Here is an 18,978-nt window from a genome sequence, read left to right on the forward strand (position 1 = left end):
TAATACATAATTCAACTGGAAAGTTTTAAAAACATTAAAACAAATTCATCTTATTTTACTTTCACAGATAATAAAACAATCTCAAAAGAAATCTTAAAAGAAATAGTGCAAAACATAACTAATGAAAAACCATACATAATATGTGAAATGATTTATTTGGAAAGAAAAAACAAACATATGTTAAATTCCCTCTATCGTTCATATACTCTTGCAAGCAGTCCGGCTAAGTATACAATTGATGTCGTAAGCTTGAAGTCGACAAAAATTGACCAATCACCGACGAATGAGTAGAGAATAGTCTGTGATGATTCGTCAATTTCTTACGGTTTAAGGATTACTATACCTATTGTACATCCGATCTCTTTGTAACAGATTTCATAATTTTGTATATCACTGCCGTGTAACAAATTATTATTTCTTTTACAGAAAAAGATTTAAATAAAAATTATCCAGAAGAGCGAAATTATCTTAACAATGTCCCGATAATTATTTAATCTCTTTTATTGACAGACATAAAACTTTTATATCATTGTGATTGCATAAGATAAACCAGTAAAAATTAACTATTTATTAACTATGGCTGCATTCCGAAATTCACTGCCAGTACTGAAAATCTACAATAAACGTCACGTAAACTGTATATTATCAGTACTGGCAGTGAATTTCGGAACGCAGCCATAGTTAATAAATAGTTAATTTTTACTGGTTCATCTTATGCAATCACAATAATATGAAAGTTTTATGTCTGTAAACAAAAGAGATTAATTAATTATCGGGTCATTGTTAAGATCATTTCGCTTTTCTGGATAATTTTAATTTTATTTTTTTCTGTAAAAGAAATAATAATTTGTTACACGGCAGTGATATTATACGAAATTATGAAATCTGTTACGAAGAGATCGGACATACAATAGGTATAGTAATCCTTAAGCTATAAGAAGTTGACGAATCATCACAGATTATTCTCTACTCATTCGTCTGTGATTGGTCAGTTTCTGTCGACTTAAAGCTTACGACATCAATTGTAGACTTGGCCGGACTGCGTGTAAGAGTAAGGGCCACTTTTTCCAACGTCGGTTAACTTTAACCGACTGGTAACTTTTCAGAATAGCCAACTGAAAACTCGAAACTTGTATATGTATATGTATATACAAGTTTCGAGTTTTAAGTTGGCTATTCTGAAAAGTTACCAGTCGGTTAAAGTTAACCGACGTTGGAAAAAGTGGCCCTAAATGAAAGACAAAGGTAGAGAGAGAGAGAGAGAGAGAGAGAGAGAGAGAGAGAGAGAGAGAGAGAGAGAGAGAGAGAGAGAGAAAGAGAGATGCTCGAAATTTTGAAACATAATTATTATTTATGTATTATTTTGTACTCTTGTTTTTTGCATATAATTGAATGTACCGTTTCTATGTTATTGACAAATAAACTGCTTAAATGTATTAATATAATTTTACAATTTTGTAGAAAAGCCATAGTGCCACAAAAAAACCTGTACGTCTTTGAATTACGTGGTTGTAACAAAAAGATAAAAAGCCTGTATTTTAATTGAGCAAATTTGCAAAGGAATACAATGGAAATTAATCAATTTTACGCAGCAAATTTACACGGTTACGGAAACGCGTGGCAACTTATTGTTATTAAATTAGTTTCCACTGATAACGATGTTGCTGATTTGGTTACATTCATGGGCCATGCAAAAAATACATCGAAAACTTTTCCTCTATCTTATATTGTATTTGCGTAATCTTCCTAGTATATTAGTATGTGTTGCATAAATAATTACACAAATGCATTATTTTGAGAAAACTGTAGAGATCTCAACACTGAAAATAAAAAAGATTGATTAATGATTGGAATATTATTAGGCATATATGTTGTGTATATTCTATATATACTTGTTTATTATAAACAATTTAACAATAAAAAAAACACTTGCTTCTAATTATAATGTACTTTATGACGTACACTTAAGAACTTGTTTCGTGTTATTAAAATAACCATGTTCCTTTAAGTTAACACAAAGAGATACTTATTCAATCTCACTTCTTCGGAAGAACAAGATTTGGAAGACTTATGGATCCACTTACAAAGCACAACAATATTACTTTCACCTCCTTAAAAGTAAAATAAACAACATATAATACAAATATGTAACGCAACAAGATCTCATTCGTACAGCAATCTTACCAGAATAATTGTCATAATCGGCATTCAGTATTTCTTTAGGTTCAGTGAATAATCAGAAAACACAATTTTGAAAAATACGATCTTATATTGCAGTTGCATAGGCAGCGCAGCAAGTTTTCCAGCACTAATACATGTTGCATAGACACAGAAATGCATTATTTCTAGCAAAGCTATAAAGATCTCATCACTGAAAAAAAAGAAATTGGTTAATTGCTGAAATACTCTTAAGCATATGTTGCATATACTTTACGTACTCTTGTATTATAAATCTTATCACAAAAATGTACTTGCTGGTAATTATAACGTATCTAATTACATACACCTAAAAACTTGCTCCATTTTGCTAAAATCAAGCTCCTTTATGTCAACACGAAAGTGTTTACTCAATGTCATTTTATCGAAGGAACAAAATTCAGGGAACTTATAGATATGCTTGATAATAAATCGCCATAATAGAAAACACAGTGATATGCGTGAGGTTAGGATATCTGACATGTAGTATACAATATAGAGAAACGCAATGTGAAATATCTTTATTATTTATATAAATATGTATTTCTGTTTTTCGTGTGCTATTCCGTCTGTAAACAATTAATAATTCTGTATCTTCTTGCAAGTAAAACTTCATGTATGTCACGACGTTGTGAAAGATTTTTTGACAAAATACAGTACAATGATTAATTGTTTACCAAAAGCATACCGTACAAAAAACGCAAAAGTACAAAACTTATATATAAATAATAAAGCTACTTTAACATTGCGTTTTTCTACATTGCATATATGACAGATATCCTGAGCTCACATATTTATTATTTAATACATTAAAAAATTAAATATATAGAATTGTCGTCAAAATAACCGATAAAATAATTTCGTATAAAATAACAATGTCGCCGTACTAAACAAATAATATATCATAGTACATAATTTTGTACTGTTGTCAAAATAGTCTATCTATAGTTAATTCTTCATACATACTTTCTAGCATGTTGTGTCTTAAAACTATTGTTGATGTATACGTCAGACGATCAATGTACTCTAATGTATACAATAATATATGGAAGTTTTTGGTGTCGGTAAAATAGCTGATTGACATACATATATATATATATTTAAATAAAAATTAATTTTAAACATTTATTTCGTTCAATTTTTCAAAACATTATTATAATGCATAATATATATAAATTCTGCATTGAATAAATGTTGAATCAATATTGAATTAATGTTTCTTGTCTTGCAGACATTGCAATTCAGCGGACATTAGACATTTCTTCAATATTTTTTCAACATTGAATCTATATTTTGCAACGTTGCTGAAACATTCATAATGTTACAATTCTACGTTTTTTAGATATTGATTCAACGTTTGTGTGCTGTATGGGGATACATATAGATGCGCTAAGCCGATACCCCCCCGCACAGCACGTAATATTGCAGCAATATTACAGCAATATTGTAATATCGCAGTAATATTATAACGATTTTGTAATATTGTAATGGTATTGCAGCAATATTACAGTCTGATGTATCACAATGTAATATTATAGTGATATTTCAACAATATTACAGTGAGATATATCATACCGTAATATTGTAATGGTATTGCAGCAATATTAAAGTGTGATATATCACACTGTAATATTATAGCGATATTGCAGTAAAATTATAGCGAGATATTCACATCGTGATATTGCTGCAATATCACTCCAATATTACAGTGAGATATATCATACCGTCATATTATAGTAATATTTCAACAATATTACAGAAAGATATATTTTTGAAATATTGCAACATTACTACAATATTACAATGGAAGTGTTCTACAGGGAATCAAAGTAATTTTTAGAAAACATGATTGATGCCCAGAACAAACCGCTTAGTAGCAATCAAATGTGATTGGCTCTTATTTTTAGAACCAACAAATCAACATTAAGGGCAGTATTCACAGTCCGTTCTTAATATTCAAGATTGTCTTAAGCATGACTTATATTCGCTCTCTTCGTTACACACAATCTGTACGTGTTTCAACAGAGCTCAATATTTTTTCAGATTTGACTAAACGTTCTTTGTATTCGCTTGAGTTTGTGTTCTTTGTTAAATTGTGTTCTTATTTATTGCGGATCACGAATGCCAACCGTGATAGCACAGAAGGTTTCGGTTATGTTGCGTTATGTTGCAGAGACATAACAGAGACTTTGTTATATCTCTGTTATATCTCTGCAATATAATCGAAACCTTCTGTGCTATCAGGGAATTGACGCAGTACTATTCGTTCCGCAACAATATTTATATATTTTAAAAATATTGTGCGCTTATAGGGATATTGCTAGATATTTTTCGCCTTTATGTTATATCGACAAGATGACAATTTAGCAGTTGTTTTGTTGAACGCGGTAACTATATATCTTATATTCCATGCGGGGCGCGCCTGCGCAGCAATCGACCAAGCTAGCATGCGAATACTTCCATGTGTGTGTGTGTATGTGTGTTTACGTGCGTGATTCGATCACGAGAGTCACAAAGGCTGATGAGACGAAAAGAAGTCGGACGAAAAGATAATCGTATTGCTGCGCCTGTCGTTCTGGTCGAGCCTTCATCGTGTGAATTTTAGTGACAGAGGTAAGTTAAGATAGAAAATAGGTAATTGAATAAGATTATAGTGATGTAAAGTTAAAGGAGGTTAGAAGGATGATGGAGGTTAGAAGAGTTACCTGTTTTTTAATCAAGATAATATAGTAGATTGATATATTTATATTACAGTAGATAATAGAATATCGTAATTTTTAGAAACACCTAATAAATAAATACTTTCTCTTCCATTCATTTCTTGTTTTTTCTGCATTGTTCTTTGGAATGATTTTATTTCAATGTTATTGCTAGATTTTTCACTTATGTTACATATCCTCTTACAATAGTATATTAAGTACAACAAAGAAAATAATAAAATAGAAATCGTTAATATAGACAATGTATAATGAAATAATGCAGCCACAATAAAAGCACGATTAATCGATATATAATTTTTTATATGACTTTTGGAATGTCTTCAATTTATCTTTAGTAAGTTTTTTAGCACTAGAACTCGCCAGGAATATAGACTTGTTTAGATTTCTATCTATATTATATATATAGCATCTTTCTTTAAATTTTTTTTATTTAAAATGACATTTTTCTAAAAATTTTTAACTATTTAAGAGGATTTTGTATTGTGTTGATTTTGCTCGGAGGCTAAAATTTTGATTAGTTGTAAAGATTATAATTAAAAAGTTTGTTGATTTTTTCCAGGATTTTGGAAGAAGTAGTCTTCAGTTAGAAAAAACAGTAAAATATTGAAAATTGTTTGAAAAAATTATGAAAAAATCGCAACGAGGCATCTTTTGTTAACTACAAATATTTATTTTTGACTGTTTCCTAAAATGTTTATGATTAGACTACTACTTCTTCTTCTCCCTTTCCCTACAGACATGCCACAATATACCAAGAACTTAAAAATGAAGATACATTAACAATTTTGAATATCGCTATTATTCTTTTAAAGCAATCAAAGTACATTTAATTGAAAAGATACAGATTTCAAAATGTATGAAAACTAATTTCATGTTACCAAAAAATTAATGTAGTGTGAAAATCAATGAACCAACAATGCATTCATGCATCATTTATTCTTTCAAATATAATATTTTGTAATTCGCAATTGCTTTGATTATTATCATTAATTTTAATTGTTTTAATTGTTTCACACATTTAAACGTTTTTTCATTATAATTGCAATAAAGAAGTAAATAAAAAGTTGAATAAAATAAGGAGTACACTCTTTCGCAGGTTATGGTTATCGCATTCAGAAACCTAGTCGTTTATATTCTGATCGGCACAAACGCCGTTTAATTCAACAACAAACCGCATCTGATTTACGCAGAATTTTTGAACAAGCATTATTTCATAGAGATGACGAAAACATAGATTAACATTTTCCATCTAAACAAGAGTCTTTTTTTGAAAATGAAGATATCAGACAAAACTTAATGACTGTACAAGAAGCACTTCCTTATGATGCAAATTCCAATCGTAATAACGATTCCATCGCCCAATGTTTAACCGCGACAGACGGATTCCTTGATGATGCAATCGATAGTACAATTAATATTAATGATTATTCGGCGTCTAATATAAGTAACGACGAATCGTCGGAGGAATCATTAATCGAATTTAATAGAAGCGAATTATTGGACTTTTAATCAAACATTACTGAAGAGTCAGATACAGAGACATTCTTAACAGCTTTCATTAGATGGATAAAGGAATTTAAGCCCTCGGCCAACTCCGTCAATGCACTTCTCCGCATTTTCAGAAAGCACACGTCTGAAAATTTTCCTGCAGATTGCAGGAGTCTCCTCAAGACCCCTAGAATTACGAAAGTGCATTCAATGGGTAAAGGAGAATACTGGCATAATGGTCTTGCGAAAGTTGTTTTAGCTGTAGCAAAAGAACGTGAAGAAATAGGTTGTACAGATAAGAATATTGATTTGTTTATAAATATCGATGGAGCAACAGTAGGAAAATCCTCGGGGAAAAGTATGTGGCCGATATTATGTTCAGATACGCTTTCTAAACAAGTTTACGTGATAGGTATATATGTATATAGTTTTAGTATTTCTTCTGTATTGTAAGACAAAAAAAATTTTTTTCACAGAAAAGCAAGTATTAATGCTACAAAATGTAATAGAGGCTAAAATGCTAAACATCGGCAACAAAATAAAACAATATCGCTATTGTAAAGTGGTACTTCTTTTGTTTTATGCCACATTTTAATCATTTTTATCCTTAAAACTATATTTTTTCAGAAATACTTCTCATTAAAAAAAATACATTAATTTTATTTTTCACAGATAATAAGAATTTAATTTTATAATGTTTATAATATTTAATTTCATGTTTTTTATCATTTGCGTCTTTTTATATATTTCTACCATGCAAGAAGTAACTAATCTGCGTTTCAAAAGTATGTTTTATTATAATTCAGCGCATATTCGTATAATATAACCTTTCATTTTTTAAAACAATTTTAGTTTTTGAGAGAAGCTGGCATAATAATATGAGAAAGATTTATTTTTTAGTTTTTGTTTTGTTTTATTTGTAAATAAACATTTACAAGTTTTATGAGAGAAAATATAAGGTCAGAAGAGCCCAAGCAAGGACAATACAGATATTAGTGTAAAAAAAAGTAACTAAATGATGTATGGTTGACGGCATATTAAATATCCTATAATAAAAAAAAACAACAATTTTAGTTTAAATGCTGTTCTTAAAACTTTTTGCATGTAACTTCAAAAAATTCAATCGTATTACTAAAAAAAACAGTACATCTTATAGAAACCATTATCTTTGTATGGAAATTATAACAATCCAGGATATAAAACACAAATGTAATAAAAATGTTAAAAATATTTTCACATTCTACCATCAATTATATATACCTTGAAAGTTCCTAGACTTAACGTCATTTAGATGCATGAAAGAAATTTGACAATATTACTTTAGGGATAGCACAATATCTTTAGTACTGTGTAACATGCGTTGACATCGAATGCTTCAAGTGTGACTCGAAAATAAATGTAATGACGCGATAAATTGAGAACATCCAAATGCAGAGTGTAGATGCTTCTTGTGTAGCACAGATTTTTCATCTTGAATGAAATAAATGTAAAATGGCAGTAACGAGAAAGCACTTCGTGCTATTTTCAATAAAATTAAAAACAATCTGAAACAAAAATATAACGAATATTTTTACATCCTAGCATCAATTATATACACATTCAAAGTTCCTTACAAACAGCAAAAATACTTTATTTGTAAATGAAAACAATTTTAAAATTAACACCACAATTTCCTTGATATTAAAAATTTCTACAAATATGTTTCTCAATTTATACATATCTATTTCAAATAATTTCAACTTAATTTTTTCTTTAAATTAAAAAATCTTTGACTAAAGTTAAAAGTTATTTGAATTAGTATCTCGTTACAAAAGTTATAAATTGTTTCATAAATTGCACAAATGCAAAGAAAATAAAATAAAAGAAATCAAAATGTATGAAAAAAATTGGTAATTACTGCTTCAACAATTGCAACTTACCTTTTCTGATGTATAATACATGTCAACACTAAATGCATGAAATGTGGCTTCAAAAAAATTTAATGCTTGGCTTTAATGCTTGATCTAAAGTTTAGATCACCCAAATGCAATTTATATATCATTGTCGCACAGGTTTTTCATATTGAATGAGATATACACAAAATAAAGTTTATAAGAAAGCACTTTGTACATTTTTTATAAAATTAAACAGAATCTGAAACAACATGCAAAGAAGATAGAATAAAAGAAATCAAAATGTATGAGAGAAATTGGTAATTACTGCTTCAACAATTGCAACTTACCTTTTCTGATGTGTAATACATGTCAACATTGAATACATGAAATGTGGCTTCAAAAAAATTTAATGCAGTAAGTTTAGATCACCCAAATGCAATTTATATATCATTGTTGCACAGGTTTTTCATGTTAAATAAGATATACGCAAAATAAAGTTTATGAGGAAGCACTTTGTACATTTTTTATAAAATTAAACAGAATCTGAAACAACATGCAAAGAAGATAGAATAAAAGAAATCAAAATGTATGAGAGAAATTGGTAATTACTGCTTCAACAATTGCAACTTACCTTTTCTGATGTGTAATACATGTCAACATTGAATGCATGAAATGTGGCTTCAAAAAAATTTAATACAGTATGTTTAGATCACCCAAATGCAATTTATATATCATTGTTGCACAGGTTTTTCATGTTAAATGAGATATACGCAAAATAAAATTTATGAATTAAATGAGGTATATGTATATAAAATGAAGTAATAAAATAAATATCTTCTTCCTTGCATCAATTATGTACACCTTCATTATGATCATTGGAAAAACCTAAATTGTAAATAAAAATTTCCTAATTAACATAACCATGTTATAGGTATTAAAAATTTATACAAATTCTTTTAACAATAAATAAACTATTTCGGACAATCTTAAATGTACTTCGTACTTTTATAAAAAAACAAAAAACAATCCAGTATTTAAAACAAGAATATAATAACAATATAAGAAAAGCACGTTTCTGCGCCACGTGCTTTAAGAGCATGATGCAATACGTAGTTGCGAGAAACAAACTTACTATTCTAATTCGCACTCAAATCTGCTTCACAATGCATATATATTTTAAATTTTAATGCATAAACCAGCTCAACAGTCCGCATTGAAAAAGTTTTCGAATAATTACAGATAAGAAAAATGTTACCTGGTATAATGCTCAAACCGACGTTCACGCCGCAGGGACATGCCCAGTGCTGCAAGATCACGCATCCTGCAACAAAGCAACATCAAGAGAACGGCCCCCACCATGCGGGCGCTACGGATGCGAGAACCGCGTCCGTGTGCACACGCGTCTGTGTGCGTAGCATACTATATTTTCTGTCACTTCCCCAGCCTGCGACAAATGCTACGAACTATAAATGCTAAAAAGCCAAGCGTTTTTAATCGAGTAAGGCGGGTCGTTTGAATATTTTAGGTTTCGTATTTTTCTTTTCCTCGCATTACTTACTGACGTACAATTTAATATACAATTAGAACTTCCTCTATGCAAAAGGAGAAAAGCGACAAGTTATTTTTTGCTAAGCAAGAATTTTTTAGACTCTGGAGTGGTTTTTTGAGTGTAAAGGTGTTTCCGACGCATGTATCAAATCGGTCTCTTTTGCATGTCGCGTGAGGGCCTCGGAACTTTTTCCGGGCAGAAGGAAAAGAGCGATAAATCATTTTTAACATGGCTAGAATTGTTTAAGTGATTTTGGGGGTGGTTTTTCGGGTAAAAGAGTGTCTTCCGACGCATGTATCGGTTTGGTCTCTTTTGCATGTCGTGTGAGGGCTTCAGAACTTCCCCTATGCAAAAGGAGAAGAGCGACAAATTATTTTTAGCTTGAGGAGAATCGTTTAATTGATTTTGGGGGTGGTTTTTCGGATAAAAGAATGTCTTCCGACGCATGTATCGGTTTAGTCACTTTTGCATGTCATGTGAGAGCCTTAGAACTTCCTCTATGCAAAAGGAGAAGAGCGACAAGTCATTTTTAGCTTGGCTAGAATGGTTTAAGTGATTTTGGGGGTGGTTTTTCGGGTATAAGGGTGTCTTCCGACGCATGTATCAAATCGGTCTTTTTTGCATGTTGTGTGAGGGCCTCGGAACTTTCTCCGTGCAGAAGGAAAAGAGCGACAATTTATTTTTAGCTTGGCTAGAATTGTTTAAGTGATTTTGGGGGTGGTTTTTCGGGTATAAGGGTGTCTTCCGACGCATGTATCGGATCGGTCTGTTATGTATGTTATGTGAGGGCCTCAGAACTTTTTCTATGCTAAAGGAAAAGAGCGACAAGTTATTTTTTGTTTGGCGAGGATTTTTTAGACGCTCTGGGGTGGTTTTTTGAGTATAAGGGTGTCTTCCGACGCATGTATCGAATCGGTCTCTTTTGCATGTCGTGTGAGGGCTTTGGAACTTTCTCCATGCAGAAGGAAAAGAGCGACAAGTCATTTTTAGCTTGGCTAGAATGGTTTAAGTGATTTTGGGGATGGTTTTTCGGGTATAAGGGTGTCTTCCGACGCATGTATCGGATCGGTCTCTTTTGTACTTTGTTTGTGGGTCTCAAAACTTCCTCCCTGCAAAAGGACAAGAGCGACAAATCATTTTTAAAAAATCGTTCCAGGAACGTTCCAAACTTCAACCAGCTCTGTATGAACACTTTTTAACGTTACATGTCGCAATAACAATCCTAGCCAGTCCAATCCTTACTCGTGCTGATGTTGCTAATGTTACGTACGCGGAAGAACTTCTAAAAAAGTTTGTTGAAAACTTCGAAATATTATATGGAGAAAAATATGTCAGTCATAATATACATAATTTGCTGCATCTCGCAGCTGATGTCAGGCAGTACGGATCTGTAGATGGCTTCAGTGCCTTTCCGTTTGAAAATTTCCTTGGTGTTTTGACAAAACTAATTAGAAAGTCCGAGAAACCATTACAACAAATTGCTCGTAGGCTTTCGGAGTATGGTGCAATAACTTCCAGTGATGTAAGAAAGTCAAATCTTTATAATTTGGAAAAGCACCACCATGATGGTCCTTTTGATAACGTTAAAAGTTATACAAAACAATACAAAATAATGCATAAAAATTTATTTTCTCTGAATTGTGATAATAAACAGAACTGCTACTGTCTATTGAACGATGGAACCATGATCGAAGCTGTCAATTTTGCGGTATCTAACAATGTAACATACATTATTGGCTTGCAATTAATTCCGATTGGTAATATATATTCAGATCCTACAGAGTCAGGAGAGCTCGGCATAACAATGATTGAAAAAAGTGAACAAATTAAATCTTGGCCATGTGATAGGATTTATTTGAAATTAATGAAGTTGCCATATCAACGTAATAAATTAATCGTTTTTCCGATCCTTCACACAGCGGTGTAAGTTTAACAATATAAAAAAACTTTGACATAAAGAAAAAGTTGTGCAATTAATAAAGGTTTTTTATTGTAACAGATTTTCAATTTAATTGAATCTTTTTTCCTTTAAAATGCCTATTTAAGATATCTATGATTTTTAAGCCTCAAAAGTGGGCAAACCTTTTGAACATGTTCTGTCATTGTTCCCAATCCTCATTCAAACCTGTGTAACAGAAGAAAACAATTTTGTTTAGCGTAGTGTTGTATATTAAGAACTGAAGTGATTATTCGTAATAAATTCCGTTAGTAAATATTTTTTGTTTTATAGTTTTTGAATTTTTCAGCATGTGGAATAAATTCAAAATAATTTGATTTGTTTTAAAACAAATCACATTTTACAAGTTGTGCTTTCAATGTACGTACGATGTGCAGTACTTCACAAAAGATAATTATTCTAGAAATTATACATATATGCTTACATATTTCTACGCATCTGATTGTTATTATCCGAATCATTCCATTCATTACACTAATCAATAATGAAAAATAAAATATAAAATAAATTGGAAATATAAAATAATATAACTTTAAAAATCAAAAAATATAAAAAATGTACGGGCACTTCCATAGTTACAACTGTATCTTTTCAATTAAGCTCTGCTACATTAGCGTACGGGATTTAGATTCAATGACGAAAAGTACGATAAAAATGTATTCGCATTCGCAGTTCGATTTTGTCGACCAGTGTTATTTTTATTTTTATTTTGTAATTTCATTATAGTACGACATTTGTAGAGTTTTATATTTCAATGTAAAATATTTGAAATAATTACAGAGTATCAGATAAATCAATATGTATAAAGTTGTGGAATTCGATGACGGAATAATGGCGGTTCCAACTAAATGGGTAGATATTAAAAAAAGCGTCTGCAAATGGCCACCATATAAAAATGATGAAATTGAAGAAGCGATTAGAGATAACGAGGACGTCGGACGTGGCTGGCTAGAATTGCCAATACGAGCATGTTTTGGAAAAGCAGTCGGTAAAGTAGCATTTATTATTGTATTTTATAAACATATTTATTACGTATATTAAAGAAGTGTTGGAACATTGGAAATTCTATAGTAATAAAAATCATCGCGATTAAGAAAAATTATAAAAAGAATTTTATAATGCTTGTGGCATCTTATAAATATAAAATTTTACTCTAATATATTTCATTTTAGATGATTTGGCAAGTGCGAAAGAAAAGGTAAAACTGGCGTTGATCGTGTCCGATTGCGACGATGACGAAATGTTAAAAAGAAGCAGACATGAAAGAAGCAGGCGAAGGAAAGTCTCATCAGAATCGAACAGTGAAGACGACGATAATACCTGAAGTAAATGAAAAAAATGCACCGTCTGCAAACAAGAAATTGTTGAATAAATTACCTACAAACATGTCACGTATTGTGCAATCTTCGAGTGAAAAGATGGAAAATACAGATACTAATGAGAATGTATCCATTTTTGAACAAGTATTTAATCCTGGTAAGTTTATTGTTCTTTACTTGTAAATAACACTATTGTTGATATGTAATTAAGGGGGAACCAAAGTGATTTTTCATTAAAAAATCGATTCTTTTTACTATTGTTTTACGTATCTTAAATCTTATTGAAAGTAGAAAAAAACAGTACGTAGTGATTTTAATTTTTTGTCTACGAAAAATCGCATTTTAAAGGATAAACTTCCCATAGAAATAAATGTACAGCATTTTATAAAAGTGAATTTTTCTAAAAATTGTTTATTTTTATGTTTTAATTGTTAAAAAATGTTAATGTGCCTGAGTTTTTATCAGATCTTCATACAATTTGGTGTCAACGTTTATTGTAATTACTAAAACAAAGTTTTGCATGAATGAAGAATTTCGAACATTTCCAAATTGTTACAAATAAAATAAGGTTGTAAGATTACAGTAATTTTAATAGTACCGCAAATTAATTTTTGTGTGGCTTTCACTTGGACACCGTACAATTATTTGCGCACCGCTCATTAGTTAGACATAGAAAGATGCGCATTTTCACATTAGATCTAAACATGGAAAAGTAATAGATATGCAAAAAACAGTTTATAAAGGTAATTTGAATCTTCTGAATTAATTTTATTCGATATAAACTCTGACGCAAGATGTTGAGGGCAAAATTTAACAAATAATTTTAAAAATATCAATTTATTTAGGCTAAAAGCGCGGCGACAGAATTGGTCTGATATATATATTTTCTACAACACGAGATTTCTTTTCCACACGATTCCTACTCGAATCTAGAATATCTCTCCATGTTTTACTCGCGATCTGCAATCTAATCTGCATTACTTAACGGTTCGAGATTTCTCACAATTCCCTGCCTAATTTCGAAGAACTTTCTCCGTTCGTCTCGCACTCACGCTAATCATTCTAGCTAAAAGCCTATCCGCAAAATTAAGACTTATTTACAATTTTCGACGCTTCTATTTTGACCAATTATTTTTGCCTCTTACACATTTATATGAAATTTGGTATATAATCTTCGTATTTGATACTTTTTAATATGTAATTATTGTAACGCGATTGATTTATCCGTTTTCAATTTGAAAAAATCACGTTCCTCTTTATTTATAATGTTGTTATATTTTATGTTTCATAAAATTACCTGTTGAGAAATAATAGCTATTACAGAAACGCACGTTGTCACACAAACTGCGGCGAAAAATTCCACTGGAAAATGTACGAATGCCAAGAAGCAGTACGGGACAACATTGGACAAAAAACTTAATTATATTATTAGTAAATGATACATTACATTTCTATTATTCTATTATATTAATCTAACAATATTTATTTATATGTGTTAACATTTATTTACGTACATGTAGGACTACTCGAAGAAAATGTGAAAAAGAACAACGCCATTTTAGCTGATTTGGGGCGCATGTGGAAACATATTCGTGATGATGAGAAAAAGAATGAACATGAGCCCAACGCTAAAAGGCAATTTGAGATCGCCAACAATATTAATAGCTTCATTCCTTTAAAAGATGCTAATGACTTAGATTTACTGGAGGAGCAATTGAAAACAGAAGATTTCAAGAATGCGATGGTAAATATAAATTTCATTCATTGTACGGTTTTTTAAAGTTATTTGATTCTATTTTTGGTGCTTTTTTTTACTCTTTTTATTTTTTTTATTTTTTTAATTTTTTTTTTTGGTAAAACAAACACTTACTTAACGTTTTCAAACTTTCTTAAATATATTTTAGTACTCTTGATGTACAAGAAAATTTTTAAAAAATATTTTTTATTATCTTGTTATATAAATATCTGCAGTTAAAGATGATGAGATATTCCGTATAAATTGCAAAAAATGTTTGATTTTTCAAACAAAATAATCTTTTTTAATTTTATTCGCGATATCTCGAAGACACTTCAAAAAATGTGTAAAACAAGTTTCATAAAATGAATACTAGGGACTAGCAGGGGAATAGCAGGCAAACGGAAATTAAGCAGTAGGTTTTTATACAATTGAACATTTTTTAAATCTATTCAGAATATCTCGGAAACGCTTTAAAAAGTGCGTAAGAAAATTTCATGCAATGAAATGTGTTATACCGCACAAAATTAAGAGATCGATTTTAGATTCAAATTTTGTTGAGAATTCCTATTGCGCTTGCTGGAAATTGTCTGCTAGCTTCAGTTGTATCATCATTGTATGTGTTACACGGATAAAAATTTAGAAGAATGTAGAATTACATAAACTTTGATTTAACTTGGATTGTGCTATTATAGTAAGCGTTTGTAATATATATTTACAATAAAAGCGATTGAACGCTTTTGTAATATCAAATTTTAAACTTAGAAGGAGAATCAGTTTTGATGCTATAAAACAATAAACGCGATAAAAATTAAGAATTTTGAATTAACGGGCATGTGACGTAGAGGCTACACTTTTGTAATGACAATAATGATTAATACAACGTAAAAAATATTAATTTTCATTTTTTAAACAAGTTTATTTATTTGATATGAATGAGTTGATTATCACGTTATAATAAACGTTTGTATTGTATATGTTTACTTTTGGTTACGTGTTTGGAAACGAAAAACTGTATTTCGCGTACTCCTAAGCTGCTCAATTGCAAAATACAGTAACTGCATATAAAGCTTGAAAAGCACATGATACGAAAGTATATTCAATTATTATATTGCGTGAACAACTTCATGGATCTGTATTAACGTGCATGATGTATATGCACATACACTAACTTATTGCGAAATTCAAAGATATTTCTGGAATTTCTTATAAGTATATATCACGTACGATCCTCAAAATATTCCCTCAGCACTTTATAGATTCTATGGCTTTTTTTAAAACATTTGTATGATGATAACGATTGTAAAGCACAGTATTTTCTTTTGCAAATAAATTATTGTTAAATTTTTTGTCATTAATAAATTACACATTTTAAAATTGAGATAAAACATTCATTGTAAGCATTGAACGTTTATGAGCTTAATTTTTCTCATATAATAAATTTTAACTACAACAGAAAATTCTAAAATAACATTTTTAACAAGAAATAATTTTTGCAGCTAGACGCACTTATGAAACGAGGAGGAAAAAATGTAGAAGATTTAACAAACAATATTATGGCCAAAGTTTTCACAAATGAGTTGGCATCAGATTTCAGTATGCGGGGTAAACAAAAGAAAAAGACCTTACTGGATTTTAAAATAGCTTCGTGCATTATTGGCAAGTATCCGTTTTTGATCTATTTGAAATCTTCACTTACGATTCTGTTTAATAATATATGGGAAACATTTTCATTTGTAACATCAATATTGTATTTTACAGAAGCAATAATGGCCAGCAAAAATAGTAAAGAAGATTACATTCATAAACAAATGGGCAAGTGGCTAGCAAATGCACCTGTTCGCTTATCGAGAAACAGGTATTATACAGTTATACATTTTAACGACTGTGAACTGTTAAATGTGTCAAAATTATAACAAGAGTGGTTACTTGACGTGTAATACCACCTATGCATGTGTTTTATACATTTTTGATTCTTTTTTTCTTTTCAGAGCTAAGAAGGAAAAAGCAGAGCTGATCAAAAATAATTAAGTAAAAAATAATAATTTTAAACACATATTTTTATTTTTGTCGTATACGATATATACTATATAATAATATTATGTAATAAGCTATTATGTTTATTAAAGAATTAATAAATAAATATAAAGAAATTGTTTATATTTATTAAATAATTATATATATATTATGTGCATACATTGCAGCAATATTATTGTGATATTGCAGGAATATTGCAGAGACATGGTAGTAATATCACTGTAATATTATACAAATATTACGGAGACATAGCAACAATATTGTTATGATATTATATAAATATTATGAGGCCATAGCAACAATATTATTATGATATTGCAAAAATATTACAGAGACATTGCAGCAATATTACTGTGATAAATTTTTGCGGACATTATATATTGCATCAATATTAGTGCAATATTACTGCAATATATCTTCGTAATATTATCGCAATATTGCAATATTTTAGCAATATTGCAGCAATATTATGTGCTGTGCAGGCCCTTCCATGTAGTATGCTAATAGATGAGTCGGAAGAAAGCGTTATAGCCAGAATTCGAAAGGCTCAACGAGAGGATGCGAACTTACAAAATATTTACTTGCTAGCGGACACGCGACAATGCGACGGATATGTTGTGAGAGGCGGACTACTATTCAAAGAAAACGACAGCGATATACAATTGGTAGTGCCGAAATGCTTACAATCTCAAATAGCACAGTGTGTTCATGAAAATGGGCATTTTGCGGTCGAAAAAACAGAAGCGCTTATGAAACGAAATTATTGGTTTCCCAACATGCGTAAGACAATCGAAAAAATTATTCGAAATTGTGTGAATTGCATTTTAGCAAATAAGAAAGCAGGCAGGCTAAATGGCTATTTAAATCCTATACCTAAAGGTGATGTGCCTCTCAAAACTTATCATACTGATCATCTTGGGCCACTTCCTTCAACTAAAAAAAGATATACATATATTTTTGTAGTCGTAGATGCATTTTCAAAATTTGTGTGGTTATTCGGGACGCGATCAACTAGCTCGGCAGAAGTTTTAGATAAATTGAATAAATTGGCCGTTATTTTTGGAAATCCAAAAAGAATTATCTTGGACAGGGGAATTGCTTTTACATCAAACAAATTTCGTGAATATTGTCAAAAGGAAAATATTAAACATACTTATTACCACGGGCGTTCCGCGAGGAAACGGCCAAGTAGAAAGAATAAATCGAACCTTGATACCGATACTGACAAAATTGACAGCGCTTCGGCCGGAGGAATGGTATAAATATTTAGATCGAACGCAACAATATCTAAATGCGGTATCGAATCGAAGTACAAGTAAAACTCCATTTCAACTAATGTTCGGTACACATATGAGATTAAAAGACGATCTGAGATAAAAGAATTGATCGAAGGCGAATGGGAAGCAATATTCCAAGAAAATCGAGATGAGTTGAGAGAACAAACGCGAAAATGTATAATACGCACACTAGAAGAAAATAAACGAATAAACTTGAAGTTTAGGCTTGTAATTTTCAAATAGATATAGTGGTAGGAGGATCTCAAGCCCAAGTAGATTGTATTTCTTGAGATCTGTTGAGAACATGGTGACTTGTGATTAACACCGCAACTACAATTTCTCACAATCACATAAGTGACTTCACCAGTAAAGACCTTAATAATGGTGAATTAAATCTACATAGTTTTAAGTACAGATAAAAAGAAACACTGAAGATAGTTGAATGATCAGCCAAAACGTTTGTTCAAACATTGGTTTAATAAAAAAATATATATCAAGAAATACAATCTACTTGGGCTTGAGATCCTCCTACCACTATATCTATTTGAAAATAAACGAATTTATGATAAGAAATGCGTTGGAAAGAAGCGAGACAGTACCGCGAAGATGATTTAGTAGCGATTAAAACTCAATTAGGTCCAGGCTTGAAATGCGCCGCTAAATTTCTAGGGCCCTATCAAATAATTCTCAAGCATTGCGTAACGATAAATATGTGGTAAAAAGGATAGGTGATCACGAGGGACCATCCGAAACCTCGACGGCTGCCGATTGTATAAAGCCCTGGTTAGGAACAGTCGATTCTCTCGAGGATTCCGACAGCCAAGAC

The 18,978-nt window shown here is 30.7% G+C and overlaps 4 long non-coding RNA genes across 9 annotated transcripts; 2 read left to right on the forward strand and 2 right to left on the reverse strand.

The window, feature by feature from the left end:
* Positions 1 to 1,710: 1,710 nt before the first annotated feature.
* LOC136998354 (uncharacterized) lies at positions 1,711 to 3,113 on the reverse strand. 2 transcript variants are annotated; one of them, XR_010888912.1, is made up of 4 exons: positions 2,439 to 3,113; positions 2,185 to 2,371; positions 1,963 to 2,111; positions 1,711 to 1,820 (listed from the first exon to the last, which is right to left on the reverse strand). It is a non-coding gene; the product is annotated as an uncharacterized lncRNA (long non-coding RNA). The 2 variants fall into 2 exon arrangements; XR_010888911.1 differs by lacking the exon at positions 1,711 to 1,820 and having other exon boundaries at positions 1,870 to 2,111; positions 2,439 to 3,112.
* A 975-nt stretch (positions 3,114 to 4,088) lies between these two features.
* Positions 4,089 to 15,390, forward strand: LOC136998353 (uncharacterized). Of its 3 annotated transcripts, XR_010888910.1 has the most exons (6): positions 4,091 to 4,809; positions 9,518 to 9,685; positions 12,565 to 12,772; positions 12,957 to 13,260; positions 14,427 to 14,534; positions 14,624 to 15,390. It is a non-coding gene; the product is annotated as an uncharacterized lncRNA (long non-coding RNA). The 3 variants fall into 3 exon arrangements; XR_010888908.1 differs by having other exon boundaries at positions 4,089 to 4,809; positions 14,427 to 15,390; XR_010888909.1 differs by lacking the exon at positions 9,518 to 9,685 and having other exon boundaries at positions 4,094 to 4,809; positions 14,427 to 15,390.
* Positions 6,808 to 9,618, reverse strand: LOC136998356 (uncharacterized). 3 transcript variants are annotated; one of them, XR_010888916.1, is made up of 3 exons: positions 9,534 to 9,618; positions 8,910 to 9,163; positions 6,808 to 8,821 (listed from the first exon to the last, which is right to left on the reverse strand). It is a non-coding gene; the product is annotated as an uncharacterized lncRNA (long non-coding RNA). The 3 variants fall into 3 exon arrangements; XR_010888914.1 differs by lacking the exon at positions 9,534 to 9,618 and having other exon boundaries at positions 6,808 to 8,537; positions 8,626 to 8,821; positions 8,910 to 9,487; XR_010888915.1 differs by lacking the exon at positions 9,534 to 9,618 and having other exon boundaries at positions 6,809 to 7,948; positions 8,324 to 8,821; positions 8,910 to 9,489.
* An 849-nt stretch (positions 15,391 to 16,239) lies between the features above and the next one.
* Positions 16,240 to 17,994, forward strand: LOC136998355 (uncharacterized). The gene is made up of 3 exons (XR_010888913.1): positions 16,240 to 16,497; positions 16,600 to 16,696; positions 16,830 to 17,994. It is a non-coding gene; the product is annotated as an uncharacterized lncRNA (long non-coding RNA).
* Positions 17,995 to 18,978: the final 984 nt, after the last annotated feature.

The sequence above is a fragment of the Linepithema humile genome, chromosome 3 (genome assembly GCF_040581485.1).
Source record: "Linepithema humile isolate Giens D197 chromosome 3, Lhum_UNIL_v1.0, whole genome shotgun sequence".
NCBI classification, from domain to species: domain Eukaryota; kingdom Metazoa; phylum Arthropoda; class Insecta; order Hymenoptera; family Formicidae; genus Linepithema; species Linepithema humile.